Source organism: Adiantum capillus-veneris, chromosome 4 (genome assembly GCF_014529385.1).
Source record: "Adiantum capillus-veneris isolate H3 chromosome 4, ASM1452938v2, whole genome shotgun sequence".
Lineage (NCBI taxonomy): Eukaryota > Viridiplantae > Streptophyta > Polypodiopsida > Polypodiales > Pteridaceae > Adiantum > Adiantum capillus-veneris.
Window position 1 is genome coordinate 130,111,086 of NC_140934.1, and position 12,933 is coordinate 130,124,018.

The following is a 12,933-nucleotide window of genomic DNA, read 5'->3' on the forward strand; positions in this document are numbered from 1 at the left end:
GTCCCCTCTTTCTTCGCGGCGAGGAATCCTCCACGAAGCAAGCGTAGAGCGGTGAGTGACACACCATCGCCTTCTTTGAGCTTACTAGTTTAGGCTTGTTGTGTGCTTGGAGCCATTTGTGGCTCGCACACGGTGTATCGGCAAGTTCCTTGCATTGACATGTGCGACATACGCGCACATTTTTGGCGCCGTTGCCGGGGAATGCCATACATGAAGCTCGAGTAGCACTCTGTGCTTCTCCGTGGTGCAATTTCTATTGTAGGAAAGGTAAGGAAGGAGTGTGTGTGTGTTGAGAAGAGGGAGTTGGTACTATACTGTGTTTTTCTTTTTGTTAATGGAGTTTTCGAAGGTTCTGTGTTTATTCTCTGTGTATTAAGGTAGTTAGTTTTCTTTGTTAATAGAGATTTCAAAGGTTGTGTGTTTATTCTCTGTGTATTAAGGTAGTTAGTTTTTTGTGTACAGTAAGTAGGAAGTAGATTAGTGAGAGTTAATAGAGTGTGTTAGTGTGTAAGAGTAGGTGTATTAGTTAGAAGTAGGTAGAGAAAGTGTGTGTGTGCTCTCGCGCAGGCCGCGGCGGCCTTATCCCTAAAAACAAATTAAAATTAAAATTTAAAAAAAATTAAATTTTTTTTTAAAGGTAGGACCGGGATCGGGAATATCTCCCAGATCCAAGCCCAGACCTAAGCCCAAGCTCACGCTCAGGCCTCGTCCTCAGTCGCCTTTTAAAAAAACGAATTTTAGTTTCACACGTAGCTAAAAATCGATTTTTTGAGGACCAACGGAACGTCAGATGCCCGAAAATTGTGTTGTAAAGCACACAGCGACCCTTTAAGTGATACGCTCGTTTCGAGCTATCACACACTTTAATCAAAAAAATCAAACATTCAAAAAACATCAAAAACAAGAAAAAATCAAGTAGAAAACGGGGTGCAAAACACCTACAAAACAAAGAAAGTAACCTTTAAGGATACTTGCCGACACTTGTAGGGCACCCAAAGCACATGTATCTACGCTCTGGTAGTGTGCTAGAGTCCGAACAACTAGCTAGTGCTTCGATTTACGGAGGTACTCACTATCCTTCCACGCTAGGGTCTACGCCCTCAGCGAGGACCCAAGGTAGTGCAACCCAAGACCCAAATATAGCGGCTAGCGACTCTTCCTATGACTACAATATTATGGAAGAGCATCTTACACAAAGCCCCAGGGGAACAAATGAAACCGTACCTAGCTGGGCCCAACAACGTGGAACTAGTGTTTTTAGCCGTTTGATGGAAACTTTTAGTAGAGCTACGCGCTCTGAACCTACGGCTAGTGAAGTAAACGAAGGGGGTGGGGAAGTAGAATCACCATTCACATCTCCTGTAGACCCCACACTCCCTCAGAGTGTCCACGTGGACATTCTACCTACCTCATTTAATGAGGGCCCTACCGAGCTACCACCTTCCAAAGTCGCCTCTAAGGTAGCGGTGACTAAAAGTCAAAACACGGGAAGCAACAGTACATCCACCTCACGGCAACCCTCTAGTACACCAAGTTTGGATGGGGTATTTCTCAATGAAAATTGGGAATATAACCTACACACGGAGACTTTGACCGACCTATACATGGGCTACACATACGATGTGTGTTGGTTAGAAGTTGTACAATCCACATCTAGTGCCACTAGTCTAGAGGAACAACGACACATGATCTGCAATGTCATCCATAGGATTATCCAGTCCGAGAGGAAAAATCGAGGAATAAACATACCTTCGACGGGTCCTATGCGATTTTTAGACACGGGCAAAGGGAAACAACCCACTCTATCACAAATGGAGACTCCCCCAGCGAGTCCCATCGATCCCCCATATGTTGTTTTGCCAGGGGTCTCAATGCAATCTGAGCCCACAAGTGATAGCTTTACTTTTCCAAGTCTAGCTCATCTTTCCCTTGATGACACCATGCCTACCATGCCTACCCCAATGATGGGCATGCCAAGAAACACGCCATGGACCTCGTTTGTTAGTAAAGCACCGCTACATGGTAGCTCAATGCCTGCAATAGTACCTACAAGTGCGTACCAATCGTATGCACCTATGGGTCCACGTACTCATGTAGTCCCTACCCCTCCCATTGTTTCAACTACCTATGCCCCACAACCACAACACCAAGGTTCTTATTCCCATGGGACTATACTGGCTAGCATTAGCATGTCACATCCGACGTCTGCTATGCCTAGGGCCACTCATATGAATTATGGACCACCACATGGCACAACATCGTACCCAACGTGGAACCCAAGGGCTTCCTATGCGCCAAGCCCAATGCCAATACCTACTCCACATGTAATCTCTGGAGCGCCTTCACCCACGGTGCCTGCTCACTTAGGTGACTTAGCAACATTTGCTCAAGCTATTGGTCGATCTATTGCTGAGAATATGTGTAACACTCCTGATAGAGAGCCTAGAAGTAAGGGAGTACAAATAGCCAAGCTCACACAAAAATTTAGTAGAGACGGGGATGTGAGAAAGCATATTGAAGTGTTTGAACAAATATGCGATTCTCTAGGAGAACACAATGACCTACATAAGAGCAATGCTTTAAGCCTAACCTTAAGTGGAAAGGCTGGGGATTGGTATAGAACCCTAAGGGTGGAAGAAAAAAAAATTTACCCTACTCTTAGGAGATTGTTCTTAAAAGAATACATACGAGAGGGAGTACTTTGGGGTGTAGCCTCTCAGCTCCAGAAAGCCCAATGAGAGGAAGGAGAGTCGGTGAGAGACTTTATAAGTCGCTTGAAGCATTTGAATTTTCGTTGTAATCCAAATGAGCGCTTCAACAATAACCAATTGCTTGATAGATTCATTAGGGGATTGCGACATGAGGATATCTACAATGGCCTAGTCATTAGAGGTATCACCACTTGGGAAGCAGTCACCACCAATGCGATCCAATTGGAGGATAATTTAATGATTCAAGGAGAAAGAGTGTCTGTTGAGTCTAAATCTATCAGCTCACAAGCATCAGGGCATCAACCTATGACCCTAAAGCCTATTGCTAAAGAGCCAAAGATATCTGAGATGACTTTAGAAGATCTCACCAAGGCTATTCAAGGGAGTCTTAGAGACAATCGTGCTCTGCAAAACAATCATATGTATCCAAGAAGGGAGCAACAATGGTGCTCAGTATGCTATGGACCACATAGTACCAGTGAATGCCCTACTTTTAGAGTAAAATTCAATGGGAATTGCAATGCCTGTGGAAGGTATGGTCATCAAGCTAAGGATTGCATAGTATTTAAGCGCACGATGGCCAATAGAACAACCTTAGCATGGACAGACACACCTCGAGTACCTGCATTGATGCCGGCCCAACCTCTTGAACAAATAGCACAACACATGGTCCCTAGGGCCCAAAATGTTGTTCAAACAACACCCTTACCAGCTCCAGTGCTAGGACTGCAACCACCACATCCGAGAATCACTTCTGTGAAGCAAGTGGGTTGTGAGTCATCTATTTCTTGTTTGGAAGGCTATGAGGAAGATATAGATCCTAATATCGCCTATGGGATGGATGTGCTTGAAGAAAGTCCACAATACTACATGGAGGACTACTGGGGACAAGTCAAACCTGTATATCAAGTAGTTGCTCTTGCGGCAAGAGGCCAAAATATCAATTACACCGCTAAGAGACCACCTCTTCAATGCTATGAGTGTGGAGGTCCACATCGTGTAGCCGAGTGTCCTATTAGGCTACAAAAGAACGCCACACTAATGCAAACCAATCAAGCGAGCACGTCTACAATGTCGATACTCATGTGTAATCGATGTGGCATAGATCATTTGATTGCCCAATGTCCAAATAACCCAAATGCACCGAAGATCACGCCATTAAACTTGATTGAAGTTACCGAGGAGCCATCACCAAGTACACCCGTGGTACCAGTAAACGTACTCACAAGATCGATGCTCCAAAAACAAAATTATATGCATGAGGAAAGAGACACGACATCAATTGCCCAATCTCAAAAAAAGAAGAAAACACGAAGAAAGAGATCGCAAAAAGCAGCGAAGTCAGACCCCAGTTCAAAGACCAACATAGGGACTGGTGATGACCCCGTATATATGAACGACGCTGAAGAAGATTCTGATTCAGGTGAAACTATGGAGACCAAAACGACCACTAACATAGAAACCAACAAGGAAGATCTTCATGAGCCACAATGGCCAGGATCCAAAAAGAAGATAGGAACTTACCCAAACCCTACAGAGGAGATTGAGCGAGTCAAGCATTTAAGGATTTTGGTAGAAGATACCCAAAGGGATCTAGAACCAGCACCTAGGAAGATCCAGATTATAGACACCGTGTTCCCTACGCAACAACAACCTCACCAAGTCCATAGACCCTTGGACATACCTAGTGTCATCCAAGAAGAAAGTGACTGAAAGTCATGGGAAAGTGGACGTACTCACTTCTTGATGGAAAGAATGTTTATAGAGGGACTACCTGATCCTATCGAAGAAATGGAGATCCCATCTTCCCCACGTCAAGGGACTCAAGGCCAAAAGGTGTCGTTAAACATTGCCAAATTGATGGATTTCATGTCTTCAGAAGTTAGAACCACCATCATGTCCAAACTATATAAAGACCCTGAGCTAGTCTCAGCTCTTCGAGCCTTCCTCAATGGAGAATTGAAGTTTGGGCTACCACAATTTGCACAGATGGATGGAGCTAGGGAGATGCCAATAGAGGAGGAATACATAGATCCACAACCCAACCTAGATGAGAACCTTGTTATAGAAATACCTGTTAACAAGTTGGGACAATACTTTGAGGGTGATGAATCTAATGCGACTATACCAATCACTACTAAGGGATTAACTGTGAAGGGAATCCTTGATGGTGGCACTGGGGTTAGCATTGTGACTAAAAATTGCTTGGAAACTATGGGAAGACCTCACCTTGTGACCACAACCATAGTAGTAAAGATGGCCAATGGGTCTACTGTTAAACCTATTGGGATGTTAGAGGATCTCAAGATCAAGGTCTTTGGACATAAAATACGAGTTACCTTCATTGTTATGGATTTCTCCAAACACACTATGGCATCAGAGATGATCTTAGGACGTCCTTTCATGAGGGAAGCAAAAATGGTGCATGACTGGTCTAAAAACCATGTCTACCTGCAGTTCCAAGATTCTGTCATTCGAGTGGATCTTGTGACTGGTCCAGCACATCCCTTAGGAAACAAGTTTATAATTGATCATCGATCTGACACCACAGTTCACTCGGCCCCATTGCAGTATTATTACACGTGTAAAGCGGACACTGATTTTGGGGAAGATTCTCCTTATATGGATGTACTACCTGGGATGACTGAGTCGGACAATATGGATTGGGTTCACCTAGCAGCAACCATAAACACTTGGGGAAATAGGGGGACGACCTGGGTAACACCTGAGGGGGATGAAATGCCCATACCCTTAAATATGCTACAAGCAATGCATATAGCTTCTGACAAGACTCATCCTAATATAACAAAGAAAACATACAAGTGGGTCCCTAAAGCTTCTTTAGCGACCATAGCTAGTGCTAAAAAACAAAAGCCTAGCAAGAAATGTCCCACTCGCTCCAAGAACAGTAAGAAAATGTTGCGGTGGATCCCTACACGATTATTGGAAGCCCAAGGCTACTATCGAGGAGATGATCAAATTTGGGTGCCAAAACGTAGATTGTGTTCTTACCTGTCACCTGATCCATATGAACCCACTCCCATAGCTCCAAAACGAATCAACGATCGCGGAAAGAAAAAAATCACAGAATGCTACACACCCGTTCCAGAGCTAGTTTGGGTACCGAAGAAAGAACGATTTGTTCCACCTAGCTCAGGAAGGGGGGAGTCCCATGAAGCTTCTAGCTCCTCATATAATGCATCCATATAGGTAAAAGCTTCTCCACAGCCTCCACCTATAGTAGTGGACCTTCATAAAGCTACAAAGGAATCCACACTTCCCAGTGTTCAAGAATCACCTGATGAACCACTTCAAGTCCGATCCTGGGAGAGTACCTTACCACCCTTGCAACTCGACGAGGCACCTAATGTAATAGAAAACTACTTGCAAAAATCCCCATCTATTACCAACTGGAACAATTGGTTTCAAAGGGTGAAAAGCTCATTTCAAACCGTATGATCTACCCAAGGAAGGGGGGAGTGTTTGCTGACAGTCATCATTCACTTGCTTCCCTCTCAACCTTCCTCCCTGACCTCTTAATCTCCCAATCTTAGGGAATGTACATATAAAGCCTTATCCTCACAAAGAAAAATAAAAAAATAAAATAAAGAGCAAGAGCAATTAGCAAACGAGCATACACAATAAAATTCAAAACATTGACCCAGACCTACACATTTACATCCGGTACACTGAAACAGAAACCTATGTCATGAAACACCGTTGATCCTCGTCACTCGAGTGATGGAGGGTAGGTAGGATTAGTGCGATAGGAGTGTTTTTGTTTTAGAGTTGAGTGATTAGCAAAGTTCCTTTTTCCCACTGATGTGAATCCTAGAGGTATTCTTTGTGTTTCCTCGTGTGTACAAGAGCATGTTGCTATGGTTAGGATTTGGACCTTCATGGAATCTTTCTCTCGTTCACATTTCAGATCAAGCGCGATCATCAACACAAACAGGTGTTTCTTATCCATTAGCATTGCCCCTTATCTTTTTTGCATCTATGATTGTCTGCTTTGATTGGGATTGGTAGCATAATATCCAGCACATTTGCTTAGTATCAAACATTTAATTCAATGTAATTTTTTGTCATAATCACTTGTCTAGGTTTAAAAATCAAGCAAGTTCGACTAAGCTAGTTTGACCAAGTTAGGTGTTAGAGACCTTCTCTTAATACCATGGGGAATGCCTTCCTAATAATCAATGGTTACTTAGGTTCTTAATCCGATTTAGGCAGCATTGTGTGAAATGTACTAGGGCTTTCTAGTGGGCTTGACCCTATTGACCTTTAGCTTAAGTATTATAAAGGGAGTTTACTTGTGTGATGAGCCTGGGGAGGTGTATCAGTGTTATATGACCCCCCAAAGTTACAAAATTAAAATGTTGAAAATGAACAAACAAAAAATCAAAGTGCCACATTGTAAAATCTTAAGCTGAAAGAAAAATCTCAGCTTGATTGGGTACTTCACTCACATGTATTGCCTATGGTACTAGAACCCTAGAGGTTCCCAGTGTGGGTGCTTTTCCTTGAAAAGCAAAAAACCCAAGGCATACAAAATAAGCACACACATCAAAATTGAATCACTGTGAAAAGACTTTGGGGGGTCAAAGGAAAGGTAATCAGTCAGGCGATGATTTCATGAGAAATTCCTTTTATCGTAGCTTAACTACAAGGTCTTCTAGGTATAGCCTCTAGTCAGCCCTCGAACATGAAATACTTGTCTCTCGCGATTAAACAACTTAATTGACCAGACAAAATTAAGAAGCTTGCCCATGGTATTAATAGTCGATCTCTAGTGCCTTTCGACCGTTAAATTAGCGACCCCATACTTGTTTAATTTTTTACCTTTACATCTGTTTATGCATTTGATTATATTGCAATTTAATGTTTATTTTGCTGACAAATTGTCTAAAATTCTGTTACCAATCAATTTGTCTGCCTAAAACTGCATATGCTTTTTAATCGCTTATGAGAATGCAATTACTGTGCCAATGTTGTTTGATTTTGCAGTGATTGATGAAGGCTAAGGACATTCATCTCAAATGCTCTTCCACCTCGACGAACGAGCTTCAACTCAATAGCTTCCGAGGACGGAATCTACATCAGGAAGGGGGGCATGTTAACCCTCACGGATCCCTATTACCTACGACAGACGTTGTAACCTACGGCGGACATTGTATTATTTATTTGGTAGAGTAAGGTACCGAGCTTGTCGGTCCAATAGGAAAAGGGTAAGAGTGATCGCCAATGAGATGCGCACTCTAATTGGAACATTCAAGGGATTAGTTGGCTAAGCATGGGCGTCCAAGTGTGAATGGGGCGAGCTCATATAAAGGTCAACTAAACCTAAAATTCACTCATTCTCTCATTTGTGCAATTGAAGAGTGCTCTTGCTCCATCTCCTTCTTCTTCTTCTTCATCTCTTTGTGTGTGTGTGAGAGAGAGAGAGAGTGAGAGAGGGAGAGAGAGGGAGTGTGTGGGTGATCGAGCATTACGAAGGCACGACGGCGGTGAAGCGGTTGAGAGCGGTGTAGCGGCGTCTCTTTATTCTTCGCGGCAAGGAATCCTTGACGAAGCAAGCGTAGAGCGGTGAGTGACACACCATCGCCTTCTTTGAGCTTACTAGTTTAGGCTTTTTGTGTGCTTGGAGCCATTTGTGGCTCGCACACGGTGTATCGGCAAGTTCCTTGCATTGACACGTGCGACATATGCGCACACCTCGCGGACTGCGGCTCACACCAGCTGCAGGTAGCGCTTGCTCTCTCTCTCTCTCTCTCTCTCTCTCTCTCTCTCTCTCTCTCTCTGTTTCCACCCTGCCACGTGTCATTGCTACGTCCTTTCACACTGGGACACCCTACGCCCCTGTGGGCATGGTCCGAGAGAAATGAAATAAAATATTATATCGCCCCTGTGGGCATGAAATGAGAGAAATGAAATGAAATGTTATATTGATATGAACCTCTGTGTGTGTGTGTTAGAGAGAGAGAGAGTCTCATTTTTAAGCCAGTGCAGTGTTCCGAAAAATTTCGACCCCCAATATTTTGCTCTTCAAAATTTCCAAAATCCCCAAAATACCCGTGGTTACGTGATTCCAGAGAAGGCTGATCGTCTATCAATACAATATGCTAAAACTAGAATTTAAAACTAGAATTTGTGTTGGTTATGTAGGCTTTGGAGATGAATTGCTTCATTATTTTAAGACATGATTGCCCTTTTTTTATATAGATAATTTGTGACAAATTACGTGATTCCAGAGATGAAAAAAAAATTTGTAGCTTTCCATAAGAAGGCTGATCGTCTATCAATACAATATGCTAAAACTAGAATTTGTGTTGGTTACGTAGCTTTGGAGATGAATTGCTTTATTATTTTAAGACATGATGCCTTTTTTTTTAATAGATAATTGTGACAAATTACATGCTAAGCACTAAAAAACGGATCTTAATTGTCACAAAAGAATAAAGATTAGAAAATCTTGAACAGTCCAATCAAAATAGATACAAGGGTACTTTGGGGAATTTTGAAATTTAAGGGGTATTTTGGGAATTAGCACAAAAAGTGCTTGAGGAGCTTCCTGTCCGAGATGTCAAGGGAGAGAGAGAGAGAGAGAGAGAGAGAGAGAGAGAGAGAGAGAAAGTTGTGGGATAATTTTTGTTGCGATCGACCCTCGCAAGGGTGCATTGATCGTAAGATATGTCCAATAGCAGGGTCAGGAAGCTTTGAGCTATTTTGAGCAGATGCAAAGTGAGGACACCTCTCCAAATGTTGATATTGATAGTCTTGCACTGTAAGAGGGGTCATTTATAGACCTTGGCCCTTCGAAGATTCCTACCTAGGATGTCGTCTCTTGGAATGCACTGATTGCGGGAAATGTCCAGCTTGAAGTCGCCAATAAGCCAATATTTGTGAACGCCCATGAAGTTGCCAGTCACGGCCTACACTTACTGTGTGTCAATGCCCTTGATATTCCACTCGAATGCCTTGCCACATGTATTAGTGTTGCCACTACCCTCCTCTATAGCCCGTAGGCGTACGTATATTCTCTATTGTGGTAGCCGCCGGCTAAATGACCACCAAAGAACCCTAATGAGATTTTCCTCTTTCCCCTCTTCAACATCCTTGGCTACTCACAATCGTCAACAGTCAAGGAGAGCTGAGTTCTAAGCTAGATACAAGGAGAAGATGGTAGAGAGAGCATTCTCTGGGGAGATGGATGAAGTGGGGTTATAGGTGAAGCTTCAATGGAGGAGGGTGTTGGGTCCAGCTTGAGGATTGCAAGGGTTGGGGATGGGAAAGAGCGTGAAGGTGCTGACATAGTCGTCCATAAGAGCAGCATGGGAGGGTGGTATTAAGGGTGGTGTAGGAGTAGCGATGATGGAGCTGGTCCATTTCTAGAAGCTTCTCGGCTATGAAGGGGTAGGGTGTTGCTGTGGAGGTCATGGGGGCCTTTTCCACACAGCCTAATTTTTGGAGTTGGCCATCCATTGGATGGGAGCTTTGAACCACTGATTGCAGCCAGTATTTGTGGATGCCCACGAAGTTCCCCATCACGGCCTACACCTTCCACTCGAATGCCTTGCCACATGTATTTGTGTTGCCACTATCCTCCTTTATCGCATGCAGACATACGTATATTCTCTGTTACGGTAGCCGCCGGCTGATTGCCCCTTCAGTAACCCAAAGAGGCTTTCCTCCTACTTCTCTTCAAAACATCAGAAAGAACTCCATCTCGATGTTGGGTGCTACTCTCGCACAGACGACCATGGGTACATGTATCAGTGCTACGCCACAGATGTTGTAGAACTATAGAGAGAAAGAGAGAAGAAGAAGACAGGTTTTAAAGTTGCAGGCTCAATCCCATGAGACCTCAACGATCAACAAGAGTTGAACTCACAGATGCGAAGAAGCTTTGGGTTGTTTTCGGCTGATGCGAAGCGAGGGTGTCGCTTCAGATGCAATCACATATGCTTGCATCTTGAGGGCAAGGGTCACGGTCACAAAGCTCTAGGTTGTTTTTAACAAATGCAAAGAGAGGGCATATCTCTGAATGCATGAACCTTGAAGGTATGTGGCATCACACAAGATGCTGATATGGGCAAAAAAAATCATGATAATATTGTAAAATTGGGGTCGTTGAAAAAAAACGTCGTGCTTGGCACTATCTTGTTCGACATGTATCCCAAATGTGGTGCACTTCATAAAGCACAAAATGTGCACGAGGAGATTCCTACCTAGGATGTCGTCTCTTGGAATGCACTGATTGCGGGAAATGTCCAGCTTGAAGTGGCCAATATAACATTTCATTTCATCTCCCTCCTCTCCACGTTAGATTGAGACTGTGAGTTATCGCCATCAATGCCCGAGGATGTTTGGCATCCAACGGTGACCACAGAACCTCATGCCCCCGCACCCGCCCCTCACAGCTCTCAGCATGGTGCAGTGTTGACCACCGACTCTCACGCAGGCTTGCCATTGCAGCCTTCCTTCATCCTCCCGGCTACTGTAGCAGCGTAGTAGCCATCCTCCTCCCGGATATTGTAGCAGCACACGCGGGCTGTCATCGCTCCTCATCACCATCGTCATTTTTGTGGGCTCATCGCCATCTGAGCCGGCTACTGCAGCAGTGCACACGGGCTCGACATCCTCCTCCCGGCTATTGCAGCAGCGTCATCGTCATCTCTGCGGGCTCTCATAGACCTTGGCCCTTTGAAGACGTTTTATATAACATTTCATTTCCTTTCATTTTATCTCCCTCCTCTCCTCATGAGATTGAGTCTGTGAGTTAGTGTTTAGGAAAAATGTGTTTCAGCTTAATATCGTGCTGTTTACAATTTCCAAAATGTCGCTTGAGCGCAAGGGGAAAAGGAGAAATTCCACCCTGAAATAGAGAAAATTTTAAAAAATTAGGCTATCGTTTGAGTTTTAAACTGGATCAGATCCCTATGTGAGTAGGGCTAAGAACTACACAACAAGCCAAATAAATTAAACTGCACCTCACTCGCAGATTGGAACAGCTACCATCGGACACTAGGTGACACTCTTAACAGTTGAGGGTTTGAGATAAGCGCTGACAACATCTTGAGCGCACTCTGTACCACCGGACACTAGGTGACACTCTTAGAACAATATGACAATCTTAACAGTTGAGGGTTTGAGATATGGTAGCGGATATCACCCTGAAAGACCTCTTGGTGGTGTGAGCTACACTTTTTGAAATGCTAAAAGTTTAGGTTGGAATCGCCTCCATTTGGTGCTTGGTTTTCCAAAGTCTACCAACAGTTACAAAAAAATAGGTCTTCAAAAGTAATGTTTGGTCTCATAGACCTTGGCCCTTTGAAGACGTTTAATATATCATTTCATTTTGTTTCATTTCATACCCCTCCTATCCACGTGAGATTGAGACTGTGAGTCAGTCTTTGGGAAAAGGAGAAATTCCACCCTTGAATTCTAGCATTGCCTTGGTCGACATGTATGCCAAATGCCATGCACTTCATAAAGCCCAAAAGGTGCTTTCAATGAGCTTAATCTATGGGATGTCGTCTCTTGGAGTGCACTCATTGTGGGATATGCCTACACATGAGTAGGGGGGAGAGAGAGAGAGAGAGAGAGAGAGAGAGAGAGAGAGAGAGAGAGGGATGGGGCAGCCGCTCTCTTGGCCCTAACCAAGTTAGGCATATCCCACAATCAATGCATTCCAAGAGACGACATCATACACACAGGCTTTGGCTATTGCTCTCTCTATGGCCACCTTGCGCCATAGAGAGGGAGGTATAGAGAGGTGGATAGGGAAAAAATAGAGAGAGAAATAGATAGAGAGAAAAACATGTATAACCCGGTGCTAAATATATATCTTATTCTTTCTTATAGTAATGGAGCACGTGCTTACCTCTGGAGGAGATTCTTCGGAGGTAATATTTTCTACCCCACAGAGAGAGTGTCATATTGGAGCACGTGCTTATCTCTGGAGGAGATTCTTTGGAGCACGTGATATTTTCTACCCCAGAGAGAGACCCAAGCAACAATTTACGAAATGCCAAGCACGTTTCCCGAGGTGGGGATGTACTTGCAAAGAAGCAAATTGTAGATGGACTAGGTATCATCCACACAGTATGCTCCAAAATTCAAGCCTCATGTGAGAGAGCGGAGGCATCACAGGTTTCCTATAGAAAGAGCATTCACTGGTTGAGCCATTCACAATATGAACAAGGGGTTTATCTTCATCGTC